Consider the following 16,457-nt stretch of genomic DNA (forward strand, 5'->3'; position numbering starts at 1 on the left):
CCCCTTGGTTAACAAAACCACAGAACTTCTAACACCAGTTGTGCCCAACCCGCATACTCTTCTGTGACAGATACCTTCTAACTCTCTTTGTTTTTCAGTAGTCGATTTGGCAAATGCATTTTTCAGTGTACCATTACATCCTGACTGCCAGTACCTGTTTGCTTTCACGTTCCAGGGCAGTCAATATACATGGACAGTGTTGCCACAGGGTGCCCAGAATTCACCCACAATGTACACTGCAAGTCTGCAGGAAATACTGGAGGGATGGTCTGAACCACATATCGTTGTTCTGCAATATGTTGATGACCTGCTCATTTGTGCCCCCTCCAGGAAACAATGTCATAATGCCACTATATCGCTTATGTTGTTTCTCTATCACGTTGGCTGCAAGGCATCGAAAGATAAGCTTCAGTTTTGTAAATCTTCAGTCACCTTTTTGGGACATTGCATTACACCATGAGCCCGCCATTTGACAAATGCACGTAAACTAGCAGTACAGGCATTCACCGTCCCCATTAATGTTGCAGGCCTTAGAACTTTTCTTGGACTTGTTTTCTATTGCAGACAGTGGATTCATGCCGTCTCTGTTTTAATGCAGCCCCTCTATGACTGTCTTACCACAACACCTTTTGTACTAACACCAGAGGCATTCTCTCAAAAACCGTATTTTGGCCGCTCCAGCTTTGGGTACCCCTAATTATGAGCTCCCATTTACTCTGTACCTTCACGAGCAAGCTGGACATGCAGCAGGAGTTTTAACTCAATCACATGGTGACAATCAGAGACCTGTTGCCTATTTTAGTGGCAGATTGGATGCGGTAGCCAGAGGTGCACCATCCTGTGTACGTGCTCTACATGCTGTTGGACTGCTACTCCACAAATCTGCAGACATTGTACTAGATCATCCGCTCACCGTGCTAACACCTCATGATGTCTATACTATATTGAATCAAGTGCAACCCGCTCACCTCTCAGCAGCGCGTCATCTCAGGTTACAATGTGCACTGTTAATGCCTCCAAATGTTTCTTTACAGAGGTGTACTGCCCTGAATCCAGCAACTTTGTTACCTCTCTCGGATCTGAAGGAGGGGTCAGGTACTGTGCTTTTTAAGGAAGATCCAAGAGAGGATGTTCCTCATGACTGTGTACAAATGATGGCACAAGAAACGGCAGGTTTACCTACTGTATTTGAACATGAATTCCAAAATGCAGATTTTGAATTTTTTGTAGATGGATCCCGTCATCAGGACGATTCAGGTACTTTCCATACTGGATATGCAGTTGTCTCCCTCAATGCAGTAATCAAGGCAGAACCAATGCTCCCACACCAATCGGCTCAAGAAGCTGAACTTAGGGCCCTAACCGAGGCCTGTAAACTAGCGGAAGGTAGTATTGTTAACATTTACACAGATTCTAGGTACGCATTCGGTATATCGCATGATTTTGGTCCAATATGGAAGTCAAGAGGTTTCCTGACGGCAGCAGGACACCCCATTAAGAATGCTGATGCGGTCCAGCAGTTAATTGATGCACTACAACTACCCAAACAAGTAGCTGTCATAAAGGTAAGAGCACATACCAGACGCACCGACCAGGTAAGCAGAGGAAACGCGATGGCAGATGCAGCGGCAAAAACAGCAGCCTGTAAGCCGCAACAAGGGTCAACAGTACGTCAGTTAAGTGCCCCTAAAAACCCCTTTGTGTCGGAGGACATCTTATTCCAAATGCAGGCTCAGGCTCAAAAGGAGGAGGTTGATAAGTGGTTAAAGGAAGGTGCATGCCTGAATGAAGCAAATGGGGTATGGGGGAAAGGGACACGACGATGCCTTCCAAGGGCACTGTACCCAGCAGCTGCCCAGATACTACATGGGCCGACACACCAATCTAAAACGGGTGTGATGAGTGTGATGCAGAAACATTGGGTGGCACCAGGATTCTCCACCTGTATTGAAAACCTGGTACAAGGGTGCATGATATGTGCTACACATAATCAGGGTAGAGTAGTTAAAACACCACCCAAACACACACCCCGGCCCCTCTATCCATTCCAGAGACTGCAAATTGATTATATTCAGCTGCCAAAGTCAGGATCATGGGAATATGTGTTGGTCTGTATTGATTTGTTCTCAGGATGGCCAGAGGCTTTCCCGATTGCCAAAGCCACGGCTGCGGCAACCGCAAAGAAACTGCTTGCGGAGGTGGTCTGCAGGTATGGGGTACCAGAGGTAATTGAGAGTGACAGAGGTACACACTTCACAGGTGAAATAATGAATGAAGTCATGTCAGCTCTAGGAATTCAACAAGCATTCCACACCCCATATCACCCACAAAGTAGTGGAAAAGTGGAAAGACTGAATGGGACATTGAAATTAAAAATTCAGAAAGCCATGGCTGAGACAGGAAAACCATGGCCGGACTGTTTACCGCTTGCTCTGTTTTCAGTAAGATACACGCCTAATAGAAAGACTGGACTCTCTCCATATGAGATATTGTTTGGCAATGTACCCAGCCTAGGGTGTTTCTATCCGCAAGCATTAGAAATGAACAACCATGTGCTAAGTTCCTATGTGAGGGCTTTACACAAAAAGATTAAGCAAGTACATGATAATGTCTTCAGTTCTCTTCCAGATCCAGATCAAGACTCTATGTAATACTATTGTAGGAACTCGAGGATTCTGATAGCGTGGGGCAATGAACAAGCAGAGACGGGTTTCTTTAGTGCAAATAGTGTATTTGTGCAACAGCAATAACACCCAAAAACAATATACAGATAACCCGTAGTGACATACAATGAAATAAGTCCAGCAATATTAAGTCTTTGAAACCTATATAGCAAAGTCGGCAATGTTCTTACGACGGAGTCCTCACACAAATGTGATCAAAAGGAAAGTCTGACACACTGGTGACGTGGCTTGATTCAAACACTGCGGGTGTAGTAAAAGTCAGATCCAGGTATGCAGTAGCCACAGGAAAGTCCAAGAACAAGTTCACAAGTTAATCCTAGATGTAGCGTAGATTCAGGGAAGTCCAGAAACAAGTTCACATTTAAGTAATATTCCAGTAAATAGTTCCAGCAGCCCTCACCGGAGGGAGTGAACGAAGGGTTAAACAACAACACAGTTCAGAAACACAGTTCTTACCGGGTGGAGTGAGGCAAGGGTTAAATTCCAAAGTCAACAAGTTAATGATAACACAGTGAGTGTAGTTTACATAGGCAGAGAATGTCCAGAGCCACTGGCTGCTGCTGAGAAACACATGAAGATTAACCTGGTAAATACACAAGAGATCTGGGAGATAATAGTAGGACAAGGCAGCTTGACTGAAGGGAAACGGAAGCAGAATACTCCAGCAAGGAAGCCAGCACCTGAGCCGGGTTTTAAACAAACGAACAGGAAGTAGGGCATACAAAAACAGCAAACTCCATATTAACAAAGGGCAAAATCATTCACAAGGTTACCTAGAAAACCCGGAATACTGACATTACTCCCCCCCTAAAGACGGCCTCCGGACGGTCCAGGACCAGGCTTGTCCGGGTATCTCTGATGAAACTGAGCGACCTTCAGGGGAGCATTGATGTTACTTACTGGTTCCCAAGAATTGTCTTCGGGAGAGTAACCTTGCCATCTAACTAGATACTGAAGCCGGTTCCTATGAAGTCTCGAATCAACAATATCCTGTACCACAAATTGTTCTTCGCCAACAACCAACACTGGTGGAGGGGGAGATACGATACGTCCCTGAAACGTGTTAGGAGAGACCGGTCTTAATAAAGAAACATGAAATACTGGGTGTACCTTTAAAGTCCGTGGTAGCTTCAGCCGACAGGCAACAGAGCTCACAATCCCAGTGATCTTGAATGGACCGATGAATTTCTGCCCCAGTTTCTGCGAAGGAACACCCAATCTTAGATTCTTGGTAGACAACCAAACCGCGTCTCCTACCTTATACATAGGTGCCGGTTTCCGGAACCTATCGGCCGACTTCTTGTAATGCTCCTGTGCTATGGTCAGGGTGTCCTTTAAAACTTCCAGATTACGTTGCAACACCGCCACTCTATCTTCAACCTCCGGTACCGAAATAGCAACCGGAGACCTAGGCAAAATATTTGGATGATATCCCAGATTGGCAAAAAAAGGCGTTACCTTCGTAGAACTGCTCTGAGAGTTGTACGAAAATTCCGCTAAAGGAAGTAGCTTCAGCCAATCGTCCTGCAAATGACTGACGTAACAGCGTAGATATTGCTCCAAGGTTTGATTTGTCCGTTCGGTCTGCCCGTTGGTCTGAGGATGGTATGCAGAAGAGAGGCAAACATTAATGTGGAGTGCAGAACAAAATCCTTTCCAAAATCTAGAGGTAAATTGTATTCCCCGGTCAGAAATGATCTCATCTGGTACTCCATGCAGCCGGAAAACGTTCTCGATAACCAGATCCACTGTCTCTGTAGCAGAGGGAAGACCGGTACATGGAATGAAATGAGCAGCCTTCGTTAAACGATCTACTACCACCAAAATAGTATTTTTACCGCCAGAGGTGGGTAACTCCACAATAAAGTCCATCGAAATAGACCCCCAAGGGCGAGACGGTACAGGTAGCGGTTTAAGAAGACCAGTAGGTGAAACGCGAGGAACTTTGTACCGGACACAAACCTCACAAGAGCGGACATAGTCATTCACATCTTTCAAACAGGTAGGCCACCAAAAAAAACGACTTAAAAATTCCTGCATCTTCTGTACCCCCCTATGACCAGCCAATACAGAGTCGTGGACCAATTTGAGAATTCGAAGTCTCACAGCCTCTGGGACATAAATACATCGATCTCTAAGCCACACACCATTCCGAAGGACAAGATTCACGTTGTGAGGTGGAGCAGCAAGAAATACGTCACCGTCATAGGCCTGCTTGATCTCCTGCCACAAGTCCCGGTCCTGGAGCACTCCTACGAAATTGGCATCAGACAAGATGGTCTTAGAAGGGGTCCCAGGCACGGAGTCCACCGTATGGATTCGGGATAATGCGTCAGCTTTCCCATTACGTGAACCTGGGCGGTACGAAATAATAAAATTAAACTGGTTCAAGAACAAACTCCACCTAGCTTGTCGAGGAGAAAGACACCTGGCAGACTTAAGGAATTCCAAATTACGATGATCCGTGAGTACCACTACCTGTTGAGTTGCTCCCTGCAAATGGTGTCTCCATTCCTTAAAGGCGGAAATAATTGCCAAAAGTTCCTTATCTGCAATATCATAGTTCAGTTCAGCAGAAGATAACCTACGAGAAAAGAAGGCACACGGGTGCAGCAAACCTTTGTCTCCGGTACGTTGTGAGAGGATAGCTCCCAATGCACAGTCAGAAGCGTCCACCTCCACGATGAAAGGCAGTGCAGGATCCGGATGCATCAATATCGGAGCCGTGGTAAAACAAACCTTGAGGCGATCAAAGGCTTCCTGAGCTTGCGAAGACCATACAAACTTCTTCCCCTTCTTGGTGAGAAGAGTGATGGGACGGACAACTTCTGAAAAATTTCGGATGAAACGTCTATAAAAGTTAGCGAAACCAATGAATCGTTGTACCTCTTTAATGTTTCCTGGTACCGGCCACTCTAAGATTGCCTGGATCTTGCTGGACTCCATATTCAATCCCTGAGGAGAAATAATATAGCCTAAAAATTGGATTTCGGAGCAATGAAATTCACACTTTTCGAGTTTGATGTACAAATGATTATCTCTCAAACGTCTAAGCACGGTCTTAACATGTTCCCGATGTTCCTGTAAGGAATCAGAGAAGATCAAAATGTCATCCAGGTAAATTACCACATATAGGTCCAATAAATCTCTGAAAATATCGTTGGCTAAATGTTGAAAAGCAGCAGGAGCGTTACAGAGTCCGAATGGCATCACCAAATATTCATAATGTCCATACCGGCATCTAAAAGCTGTTTTCCATTCGTCTCCGGGACGTATACGGAGTAAATTATATGCCCCGCGAAGATCTAATTTGGTAAATACCTTGGCCTGGCGAACTCTTTCCAACAATTCCGGAATTAGCGGCAACGGGTACCTGTTACGAATGGTTACCTTATTTAACTCCCGGTAGTCAATGCAGGGTCTTAGAGTCCCATCCTTCTTCTTTACAAAGAATATAGGGGCTCCCGCTGGTGAAGAAGATGGTCGGATAAACCCCTTGGCCAAATTCTCATCTATATATTCTCGTAATGATTTTAATTCCGGAGCCGCCAGCGGGTAAACATGGCCGAAAGGAATTGCTGCCCCAGGAAGCAATTCTATGGGGCAATCATACGGTCTATGTGGGGGAAGTTGATCTGCCTTCCTCTTGTCACAAACGTCCGAGAATTCCTGGTAAACCAGAGGGAGAGTGGGTACCTGTATTGCCTCTTCCAAGTTCTGGGTGACTGGAACCGCTACCGTTGGACTGATGGTAGGACTACACTTCGGAAGGAAGGATATCTCCTTGGTTTCCCAATTGATGTTTGGGTTTTGTGACCGTAACCAGGGAATTCCTAAAATTACAGGAAAATGAGGAGAAGATATTAACATGAATGAAAGTGTTTCTTGATGGTCCGGTTCCATCTTACACTCCAGAAGCACTGTCTCCCGATCTACTGGTCCAGAAACTAATGGGGAACCATCCACCGTTTCCATAGTGACTGGTGAAGCTCTTAGTTGCGTCTTTATACCATGTTCCCTGGCAAAAGAAGAATCCATGAAATTCCCACCTGCTCCAGAGTCTATCATGGCAGAACTTGGTATCCACTGTCCCTCCCACTGAATCTGAATAGGAAGAGAACAATGTGAATATTTCTCCCCTTGGTCTTTAGGGGAAGTCGGCATCAATATAGGGGGAAAAACAGCATCTAGATGTAGACTGGTCTCCGAAACTTCAGACTCAGCGTCAGTGTTGTCATAATCCCCTACTACCGCCAACACCTTGTTGGGTCGCCTGGGACATTTAGGACAATTGATAAGGAAATGGTCTGATTGACCACAATAGAAACATAAGCGCTCACGGAGACGGTATTCGCGGCGTTCATTACTCTCACGTTTAAGTAGCGAGTCCACCTGCATAGGCACCTCCTCAGCCTCCCGTGTGTTTTTGCCTGTGGTTTCCCTAGACGGAAGGGAGAAATTAGTGATGCGATTTACAGCTGCCCATTTTTCTTGTCTGCGTTCAGTTAGACGGATATCAATACGTACACAGTGTTGTAAAAACAACTCAAACTCCTGTGGAGACTCTGACCGAGCTAGCTCATCCTTGATTGCACTGGACAAACCCTTTCTAAAGATTGGCAATAAAGCATTGTTATCCCAGTTGGTGTCCACCACTAACCTTTTAAATTCAGTAACATATTCTATGACTGAACGTTTCCCCTGACGTAAGGAAAGCAAGGCAGATTCAGCGGTAGCACGGCGATTGGGATCGTCGAACATTTGTGCCATGGCTGTCAGAAAATCATCCAAATTATTTAGACGGGTATCGTGACTTTCAACCATAGGATTTGCCCAAGCCAGTGCCCGTGATGTCAACAACATAATAATACATAGTACCTTAGATCTATCAGACCGGTAATAGGAGGCATGTACATCAAAGAATAATATACATTGGTTAACAAACCCACGGAATTGACTTCGGTCACCATTAAACCGGAATGGAGGCATTTTGGGCATACTAGTGGATGATGTAGGCTCAGTAGGTAAGGCCTCCCGGACTTCTAATTTAGTACGTAGATCTTGGAGAGCCTGACCAAACACCTGTGCGTTGTGGTCAACCCGGGATTCCATGTCTCTAATCTTAATGTGTATAGTCTCTATCTCCTGCTGCAAGGAGTTAATTATGGTGAACAGTTTGTCTGCCCGTGTCTCCGTCATTGCCCCAGCAGAATCCTCTTTTGGCTGGAGTATCCTGTAATACTATTGTAGGAACTCGAGGATTCTGATAGCGTGGGGCAATGAACAAGCAGAGACGGGTTTCTTTAGTGCAAATAGTGTATTTGTGCAACAGCAATAACACCCAAAAACAATATACAGATAACCCGTAGTGACATACAATGAAATAAGTCCAGCAATATTAAGTCTTTGAAACCTATATAGCAAAGTCGGCAATGTTCTTACGACGGAGTCCTCACACAAATGTGATCAAAAGGAAAGTCTGACACACTGGTGACGTGGCTTGATTCAAACACTGCGGGTGTAGTAAAAGTCAGATCCAGGTATGCAGTAGCTACAGGGAAGTCCAAGAACAAGTTCACAAGTTAATCCTAGATGTAGCGTAGATTCAGGGAAGTCCAGAAACAAGTTCACATTTAAGTAATATTCCAGTAAATAGTTCCAGCAGCCCTCACCGGAGGGAGTGAACGAAGGGTTAAACAACAACACAGTTCAGAAACACAGTTCTTACCGGGTGGAGTGAGGCAAGGGTTAAATTCCAAAGTCAACAGGTTAATGATAACACAGTGAGTGTAGCTTACATAGGCAGAGAATGTCCAGAGCCAGGGGCTGCTACTGAGAAACACCTGAAGATTAACCTGGTAAATACACAAGAGATCTGGGAGATAATAGTAGGACAAGGCAGCTTGACTGAAGGGAAACGGAAGCAGAATACTCCAGCAAGGAAGCCAGCACCTGAGCCGGGTTTTAAACAAACGAACAGGAAGTAGGGCATACAAAAACAGCAAATTCCATCTTAACGAAGGGCAAAATCATTCACAAGGTTACCTAGAAAACCCGGAATACTGACACTCTAGCAGCCATACGCTGCAACCTGGAGACTGGGTGGTTATAAAAAGACACGTGAGGAAAAGCCTAGATCCACGGTTTGACGGACCCTTTCAAGTTCTGCTGACCACAAGTACAGCCGTTAAGCTAGAGGGAAAAGAGACCTGGATCCACGCATCTCATTGCAAAAAGATACTAGGAGAACCAGCGGACAAAGAATGATGACATTGTTTATACTTACCTGCATACTTACAACCACAGGTGCATGGACTAGGTTGAGCGCCACAGATGGAGACGACAATAGATTCATTAGGCACCATCTTGCTCTAATCGATGGACTAAAGGAGCAAAACCAGACCATTGCTAATTGTTGGATATGTACACATGCCCCTGTGACATCCACTAGCATACCCTTTCTCGCTGTCCCAGTCTCATGGGAAGAGATAAACTTTTGGGTGAACTGTTCAGATACTTTGGCCAATAATTCCACACAGAGATTTTCCTTTCTAAATCCCGCAAATTGGTTTAAAGGTATCGGTGGGTGGTTGGCTGGTATAGTACAAGCTATTTTACAGGTTTTGCTAATGTGTCTTGCGGTTTATTTGGTTTTTAAGCTTTTTCTAATGTGTATTCAGCGTTGTACTAAAAGAAAACATAGAGATTCGTATTGATAAATGAAGGAACAAAAGGATGGAATGTTATAGCTGAAGATGGAGTCCCTTAAGTTTAAAGGTCCCATCTATGCTATATAAGTCTGACAGTTATTTTAGGTAGAAAAACAGCAAGCTGAAATGTTCCTTCTTGTATCAATAGCATGTCCTTGCTAAAAAGATAACGTGTCGTCCTCCCTGGCCAGATGTTTCTTCTTGTAGCAATAATGTGTTCTTGCAAGAAGATAAAATGGCCTTGCTAACCAGATAAGTCTAATTAAATATTTTAAAGCATACAGAAACTAGCTTTTTTCGCTTGTTCAGCTAAACTGTATAATCGAACCATATATGGCAAATCCGTTTCCTGCCTTCAGGGTGTATATTAGCCCTGTGTTTTGTAATAAAGTTTTAGAGTATGTTTAGACACAAACATCCTGTCCTGTGTCTTCTTCTCTCCGATATCGTAATCCAAAGGATAGAAGACCAAGAATGCAGTGACGACACCTGTATACTGACACTATATACAGAGCTCTTGTGTATAATGTCACTGGTGATCACTGTATTACCTATATACTGACACTATATACAGAGCTCCTGTGTATAATGGCACTGGTGATCACTGTATTACCTGTATACTGACATTATATACAGAGCTCCTGTGTATAATGTCACCAGTGATCACTATATTACCTGTACAATGACACTATTTACAGAGCTCCTGTGTGTAATGGCACTGGTGATCACTGTATTACCTGTATACTGACACTATATTCAGAGCTCCTGGTTATAATGGCACTGGTGATCCCTGTATTGCCTGTACACTGTACACTATATACAGAGTTCCTGTGTATAATGTCACCGGTGATCACTATATTAGCTGTACACTGACAGTATATACAGAGCTCCTGTGTATAATGTCACTGGTGATCACTGTATTACCTGTACACTGACACTATATATACAGAGCTCCTGTGTATAATATCACTGGTGATCCCTGTATTACCTGTACACTGACACTATATACAGAGCTCCTGTGTATAATGGCACTGGTGATCCCTGTATTACCTGTACACTGACACTATATACTGAGCTCCTGTGTATAATGTCACCGGTGATCACTATATTACCTGTACACTGACACTACAGTGAGGAAAATAAGTATTTGATACACTGCCAATTTTGCAAGTTTTTCCACCTACAAAGAATGGAGAGGTCTGTAATTTGTATTGATTATTACATAATTAATTAGCATTTTATTGTATGGAATAAGTATTTGATACAATAGAAAAACAAAAACCTTTGTTTGCAATTGCAGAGGTCAGACTTTTCCTGTAGTTCTTCACCACATTTGTACATACTGCAGCAGGGATTTTGGCCCACTTCTCCATACAGATCTTCTCCAGATCTTAAAGGTTTCGGGGCTGTCGCTGGACAACGTTGAGTTTCAGCTCCCTCCAAAGATTTTCTATTGGGTTCAGATTTGGAGACTGGCTAGGAAACTCCCGAACCTTGAAATGCTTCTTATGGAGCCACTCCTTAGTTGCCCTGGCTATGTGTTTCGGGTCATTGTCATGATGGAAGACCCAGCCACGACCTATCTTCAGAGCTATTACTGAGGGAAGGAGGTTGTTGGCCAAAATTTTGCGATACATGACCCCATCCATCCTCTCTTCAATACGGTGCAGTCGTCCTGTCCCCTTTGCAGAAAAGCACCCCCAAAGTATGATGTTTCCCCCACCATGCTTCACGGTTAGGGTGGTGTTCTTCCTCCAAACACGGCAAGTGGAGTTGATACCAAAAAGTTCTATTTTGGTCTCCTTTAACCACATGACCTTCTCCCATACTTCCTCTGGATCATCGGCAAACTTCAAACGGGCATTAACGTGCTGGCGTGAGCAGGGGGACCTTGCGTGGCCTGCAGGATTTTAATCCATGACGGCATAGTGTGTTACTAATGGTAATGTTTGAGACTGTGGTTCCAGCTCTCTTCACATCATTGATCAGGTCCTCCCATGTAGTTCTGGGCTGATTCCTGACCTTTCTCTGAATCATTTGTAACCCACAAGATCTTGCATGTAGCCCCAGACCAAGGAAGATAGACAGTCATCTTATGTTTCTTCCATTTTCAAACAAAATGCTGCACAGTGGGTCTGTGGTTAGGATTCCAGCCTTGCAGCACTGGGGTCCTGGGCTCAAATCCCACCAAGGACAACATCTGCAAGGGGTTGGTATGTTCTCCCTGTGTTTGGTGGGTTTCCTCCCACAAGCCAAAGACATACTGATAGGGAATTTAGATTGTGAGCTCTGATGGGGACAGTGCTGATAATGTGTCTGAATTGTAAAGCACTGCTGAATATGTTGACGCTATATAAATAAAAAAAATATTATTAATTGTGCCAACAGTTGTTGCCTTCTTAACAAGTTGCTTGCCTATTGGCCTTTAGCCCATCCCAGCATTGTGCGGGTCTACAATTTTGTCCCTGGTGTCCTTAGACAGTTCTTTGATCTTGGCCATGGTGGAGAGGTTGCAGTGTGATTGTGTGGACAGGTGTCTTTTATACAGGTAATGAGTGCAAACAGGTGCAATTAAAACAGGTAATGAGTGCAGAGTAGGACGGCTTCTTAAAGAAAAACTAACAGGCCTGTGAGAGCCAGAATTCTTGCTGGTTGGTAGGTGATCAAAAACTTATTTCATGCAATTTATTTAAAACTCATACAATATGAGTTTCTGGTTCTTATCTTTATATTCTGTCTCTCAGAGTTGAAGTGTACCTACGATAAAAATTACAGACCTCTCCATTCTTTGTAGGTGGGAAAACTTGCAAAATCGGTAGTGTATCAAATACTTATTTTCCCCACTGTATGTACAGAGCTCCTGTGTATGTTGTCAGCGGTGAGTTACTGTATTACCTGTACACTGACACTATATACAGAGCTCCTGAGTATAATGTCACCAGTGATCCCTGTATTACCTGTACACTGACACTATATACAGAGCTCCTGTGTATAATGTCACTAGTGCCAATATGTAGTCTGGTCATGCTGTGGCGGTATTTGTCTCTTGTATGTGGTATTGTTCGGTCACTATGTGATGGTAATATGTGGTCTGGCCATGGTGTGCCGGTATTTTTCCCTTATATATGGTACTATTGGTCATTTTAAAAAATGTACCATATATACTAGAGTATAAGCCGAGGTACCTAATTTTACCACAAAAAACTGGGAAAACGTATTGACTCGAGTATAAGCCTAGGGTGGGAAATGCAGCAGCTACTGGTAAATTTCCGCATCCTGGTACGCATTGCTCCCTCATCCCCAATCCTGGTATACATGCCCCCCCCTCATCCCCCAATTCTGGGATGTATGGTACAACTCATCCCCCAATCCTGGTATGCATGGCCTCCTAACCCCCAATCCTGGTATGCATGGCCTCCTCATCCCCCAATCCTGGTATGTATGGCACCCCTCATTCCCCAATCCTGGTATGCATGGCCTGTTCATCCCCCAATCCTGGTATGTATGGCCACATCACTGCACACACAAAAAAATAAACACATATACTCACCTTCCTTCCTCACCTATGCTCCAGCGCTGCATCCTGTTCTGCTGCAGCTCATGTCAGCATCTGAGCAGCGCATGGCGTCACATGCCTGGGCAGTGGGAGGTGTTGAGGCTAGGCTGGGGGTGGAGCCTGGGCAGTGGGAGGTGTTGAGGCTAGGCTGGGGGTGGAGCCTGGGCAGTGGGAGGTGTTGAGGCTAGGCTGGGGGTGGAGCCTGTGCAGTGGGAGGTGTTGAGGCTAGGCTGAGGGTGGAGCATGGGCAGTGGGAGGTGTTTAGGCTAGGCTGGGGGTGGAGCCTGGGCAGTGGGAGGTGTTGAGGCTAGGCTGGGGGCAGAGCCTGTGCAGTGGGAGGTGTTGAGGCTAGGCTGGGGGTGGAGCATGGGCAGTGGGCGCTGTTGAGGCTAGGCTGGGGGTGGAGCCTGGGCAGAGTCTCAAGGAGGCCTGAAAAATTTCCCAGTATGGGGCCCTGAAATTGCCGGTGGCAGCCCTGCAAATCTAAAAAGAGATGTCTAATCAAAGCTTATCTTGCTGAGAAAGCAGCAAACAATATATTTTTTTGTATTAGAACTCAGCAATTCAGATGAATGACTGTCCAAGTGTCCATATAATACAAGGAGCGCTATGGTCGGCCAGAGAAGCCCAGTAATAAAAAACAGCTACAAACTCCCCTCAGAACAAGATCATTGAAGAATGAAATGAAGACTGTATCAATCAGCGAGGAAACAAGCCGCCATAGAAGCCGCAGAGGCCTTTACAGTCCCAGGTATTTTAATGCTTTTAATGTTCACCAGCTATTCAGGAAGAAGGCGATTTAGTCCCTTATTCACACTGACGTCACTGACACATGGTAAGGTTTTAATACTAGAGGCGAGGACCATCCCGCTTTGGGGACACCTTAACGCTGGTGGGATGGCTTTTACGCTTTTTTACCAGGTACTCCATGTTATTTCTATGCACTATTGCTTTTACTCACAGCCGGGTATATGTGCATTTTGTTTCTGTCTCAGGTTTTGGACATTCTTTAGGAAGTATACTTTTAGGATTTGCCAATTTATTCGTATACAAAATATTAACCAAAGTTGTACAGAAAATGAAATAATCATATACGACTCTGGTTTAATGTAACACTATATGGTGTGCATGAAGATGAATTATAAAATCAATGGTCATTCTCAACCTATTAAAGATAAAGGCCCTGATTCATTAAGACTGGCCTTCTGTACATCACTGTTAGTAATGAGCGCCCTGGAGTAAGTTAATGAATTCGGAGCATATTCACACTGCCGTACGCCCCCCGAGACATATCCAGCAGCCCTGAGCCGGTGTAGATGGCTGTAGTAATTGACACTACTTTGTGGCTCCTTTCATGGTGGATTTGTCGGGTTTGCTCGCTCACGACCAGTCCACGTTTCACCCACTTTTGATAAAGCTGGTGACGCCGGCCAGTAATGGGCTAAGAATGACAAAAGTCGCCAAATTTTTTCACAACTTCAAGTAGCACAAAACCTGCAATCAAGGCATTAGATTATTAAATTGTATTGTAAGATGTAAAAACAGTTAATGTGTCAAATGCCGTCGTTTCTATCCCAATGCTTCAGCGTCGCTTATTATAACCTTCCATACGAGTCTCAGACTCACTAAGTCCCAGAAATGATCCGGCGATATGTCAGAAGTTACACAGTAGGGTCACTTTAATTATACAGTACAGACCAAAAGTTTGGACACACCTTCTCACTTAAAGATTTTTCTGTATTTTCATGACTATGAAAATTGTACATTCACATTGAAGGCATCAAAACTATGAATTAACACATGTGCAATTATATACTTAACAAAAAAGTGTGAAACAACTGAAAATATGTCTTATATTCTAGGTTCTTCAAAGTAGCCACCTTTTGCTTTGATGGCTGCTTTGCACAATCTTGGCATTCTCTTGATGAGCTTCAAGAGGTAGTCACCGGAAATGGTTTTCACTTCACAGGTGTGCCCTGTCAGGTTTAATAAGTGGGATTTCTTGCCTTATAAATGGGGTTGGGACCATCAATTGTGTTGTGCAGAAGTCAGGTGGATACACAGGTGATAGTCCTACTGAATAGACTGTTAGAATTTGTATTATGGCAAGAAAAAAGCAGCTAAGTAAAGAAAAACGAGTGGCCATCATTACTTTAAGAAATGAAGGTCAGTCAGTCCGAAAAATTGGGAAAACTTTGAAAGTGTCCCCAAGTGCAGTTGCAAAAGCCATCAAGCGCTACAAAGAAACTGGCTCACATGAGGACTGCCCCAGGAAAGGAAGACCAAGAGTTACCTCTGCTTCTGAAGATAAGTTTATCTGAGTCACCAGCCTCAGAAATCGCAGGTTAACAGCAGCTCAGATTAGAGACCAGGTCAATGCCACACAGAGTTCTAGCAGCAGACACATCTCTACAACAACTGTTAAGAGGAGACTTTGTGCAGCAGGCCTTCATGGTAAAATAGCTGCTAGGAAACCACTGCTAAGGACAGGCAACAAGCAGAAGAGACTTGTTTGGGCTAAAGAACACAAGGAATGGACATTAGACTAGTGGAAATCTGTGCTTTGGTCTGATGAGTCCAAATTTGAGATCTTTGGTTCCAACCACCGTGTCTTTGTGCGACGCAGAAAAGGTGAACGGATGGACTCTACATGCCTGGTTCCCACCGTGAAGCATGGAGGAGGAGGTGTGATGGTGTGGGGGTGCTTTGCTGGTGACACTGTTGGGGATTTATTCAAAATTGAAGGCATACTGAACCAGCATGGCTACCACAGCATCTTGCAGCGGCATGCTATTCCATCCGGTTTGCGTTTAGTTGGACCATCATTTATTTTTCAACAGGACTATGACCCTAAACACACCTCCAGGCTGTGTAAGGGCTATTTGACCAAGAAGGCGAGTGATGGGGTGCTGCGCCAGATGACCTGGCCTCCACAGTCACCAGACCTGAACCCAATCGAGATGGTTTGGGGTGAGCTGGACCGCAGAGTGAAGGCAAAAGGGCCAACAAGTGCGAAGCATCTCTGGGAACTCCTTCAAGATTATTGGAAGACCATTTCCAGTGACTACCTCTTGAAGCTCATCAAGAGAATGCCAAGAGTGTGCAAAGCAGTCATCAAAACAAAAGGTGGCTACTTTGAAGAACCTAGAATATAAGACATATTTTCAGTTGTTTCACACTTTTTTGTTAAGTATATAATTCCACATGTGTTAATTCATAGTTTTGATGCATTCAGTGTGAATGTACAATTTTCATAGTCATGAAAATACAGAAAAATCTTTAAATGAGAAGGTGTGTCCAAACTTTTGGTCTGTACTGTACATTGACCGCAAAAGACCCTCGTTTAACGTGGCGCTAACACATCTATGATTCTCCTCCCAGGAACAGTTAGAAAATCTTGATGCCGCTGAGAAAAGAGCAGCTTTCCTCCAAAAGCAGCGGCTGTACATCACTTTATATTGGAAGGAGCTTACTCCTTTCCACAATCAGGAGCGTCCTCAGACCAGT

This window comes from Phyllobates terribilis, unplaced genomic scaffold, assembly GCF_046119375.1.
Source record: "Phyllobates terribilis strain yellow unplaced genomic scaffold, ASM4611937v1 Scaffold_51__1_contigs__length_9155689, whole genome shotgun sequence".
Classification (NCBI taxonomy): domain Eukaryota; kingdom Metazoa; phylum Chordata; class Amphibia; order Anura; family Dendrobatidae; genus Phyllobates; species Phyllobates terribilis.